Source organism: Piliocolobus tephrosceles, chromosome 6 (genome assembly GCF_002776525.5).
Source record: "Piliocolobus tephrosceles isolate RC106 chromosome 6, ASM277652v3, whole genome shotgun sequence".
NCBI classification, from domain to species: domain Eukaryota; kingdom Metazoa; phylum Chordata; class Mammalia; order Primates; family Cercopithecidae; genus Piliocolobus; species Piliocolobus tephrosceles.
The window spans coordinates 99655687-99658135 of record NC_045439.1 but is presented as its reverse complement, the minus strand read 5'-3'; the positions used below and the strand labels follow the sequence as shown (position 1 = coordinate 99658135).

Here is a 2449-nt window from a genome sequence, read left to right as displayed (position 1 = left end):
TAAATCACTGAGAACCATTTAAAAATTCTGAGCAAAAGACAATCTCACAAGATTGCAAGTGTTTGAGGAAACAGAAACTAGCATCTTTGTGCAGATTAAAGTGGGGAGAAGGTAAGGAGAAACAGCAAATGCTAAGAGACCATTTGAAAGTTATTTTAGTGGAAATAATAAAGACCTGTACTAGGGTGGTGACTGGAGAATAGAAAAGATGGGATGAAATGGAGGCACATGAAGCAGATAGAATTCAGTGAGTAGCTATGAAAATAGAAGGGGGAAATACAGCCTAGTAGAAAGAAAATCTGTTCCTCTTCTTCCTCCTGTGCTTCCCATCTCCATAAATGGTACCATCATCCACTCAGCTGCTCAAACCAGAAACCTGGGTAACATTCTTAACAACTTTGCCTTCATCCTTCACTACATCCATTCCAAGTCCTACTAAAAATCTCCCAAATCTGTCTACTTTTCTTCATCTCCACTACTGACACATTACTCCAAACCCCCATCATCTCTCACCTGAACTACTGCAATCGTTTCCTAACTTGTCCCCTTCTATGCAGCCATTAAAGTGATGTTTTTGAAACACAAACCTGATTATCTGACTTATCTTCCCTCCATGCCATCCACATCTTAAAGCTCTTCAGTGGCTTCCATTGCTTTCTTATCAGTCCCAAATCGTTAAGTAAGGATAAAATTAAGTCCTGCAAAGTCTGACCCATGCCTAACTCCCCTTCATCACTCTGCTCTTGCCACACAGAATTGTTTCCAGTCCTTTAAATCTCCAAGTTCTTTCTGCCACAGGCCCTTCCACATGTTTCCATCTGGAACTTAAATAAATATTCCTCTTTCCATCCACTGCCCCCCAGTCTTTTATTACTAATTCCTACAAATCCTTCAGATCTCAGCTCAATACACATCTCCTCAAAAGGTCAATCTAGGCCGGGCGCAGTAGCTCACGCCTGTAATCTCAGCATTTTGGGAGGCCAAAGAGGGCGGATCACGAGGTCAAGAGATCAAGACCATCCTGGCCAACATGGTGAAACCCCGTCTCTACTAAAAATACAAAAAAATTGGCTGGGCGTGGTGACGCACACCTGTAGTCCCAGCTACTCGGGAGGCTGAGGCAGAAGAATCACTTGAACTCAGGAGGTGGAGGTTGCAGTGAGCCAAGATACCGCCACTGCACTCCAGCCTGGCGACAGAGCGAGACTCCATCTCAAAAAAAAAAAAAAAAAATATATATATATATATATATATATGAAGCTCAGTCTAGGTTAAACGTTTCCGTAGTACATCCTCTCATGGCACCAGTAAACTCTCTTACATATTGTCACCAATTTTTAATATTACATGTGTAATTATCAGATTAACAAATGTTATCTCCCAGTAGACTATAAGTCCCGTAAGGACAGGGACTGTAGCTGTTTTTATCACTGTATCTCCAGCACTTAACACAGTACCTAGCTCAAACTAGGTAACTAACAAATATTTGTTGAACAAATTATTGAACCCCTATAATAGGGAAGACACTGGGGCCAACACTTTACGTTCATTAACATGACCCTCACACCACCACCTATTAGGTAGGTGTAATATTAGCCCCATTTTAAATGAACAATTTTTGGGATTCAGATATTAGGGAATTTCCCCCAAGATTAGAAGGCTAGCAAGTGGCACAGAGAGAAGTGAAACCCAAGTCTGTCCAGCTCCAGACTCCAAGATCTCATGCTTTGAACTACTGGATGCAAATAGGGCACACCAACCTAATAAGGTGTCCAGCCAGAAGGGACAGGCGGCTTCAGAGGGGAATACGTTTAAATCAATCTAGGCACATTTGCTAAAATCATCCTAAAACCAGAGGTAAGACCACAGGCGGGTGGCTGTGAATTCCCTGAGCGCTAAGTAAATTTCTTGTCAAGAGACGCCGGAGAGCATCAGAGATCTTAAGTCAAGATCCGATAATGGCAGAGCCCCGCCGGCGGGAAACGCTGCGGCCTTCCCTTCCGGGATCTTCAGTTAACAAGCCGTGAACGCAAATACAGAAACTATAACACGAAGCAGCTGGTGATGGAGACCGTGACCGGACAACAAATGCAAAGCAGGGTTAAGGGAAATTTCTCAGAAGAGCTGAACCTCGACCAAGGGAGAAGAATTTAACACGAGGGGCTCCCACTGTGGCACACCCCTAGGAGGGAACTGCGAAAGCTGAAGCAGGCAGCGGGAGACAGCGGAAAGCATCTATTTTCCAGGCCACAGAACGCCAAGTCAGAACACGAGCCTCCTTTCCCCCACGGAACCGCTCCCTCCTAGGGGCCCAGTCCCACAGCCCGAGCCCGAGAAACTCGCGAGCCGCTCTGCAGTCACCACCACCTCACCTCCGCCACAAACTTCCAAAAAGCCCGCTCAACTCAACGCCGCCACACTTCCGTTACCCGTAACAACAAGTTCCGCC

At 45.2% G+C, this 2449-nt stretch overlaps 1 protein-coding gene across 5 annotated transcripts in view; it reads right to left on the bottom strand.

Moving 5' to 3' along the window:
• Nucleotides 1–2449, bottom strand: part of FANCI (FA complementation group I) — an 82982-nt gene extending 80533 nt beyond the window's left edge. For 3 of the 5 annotated variants that reach the window (XR_002725360.1, XM_023187097.1, XM_023187098.1), the window contains exon 1: nt 2373–2449. The gene's annotated coding sequence lies outside the window, so the exon portion shown is untranslated. The remainder of the gene's footprint in view (nt 1–2372) is intronic. The other 2 variants (XM_023187096.1, XM_031935803.1) reach the window with 1 other exon arrangement.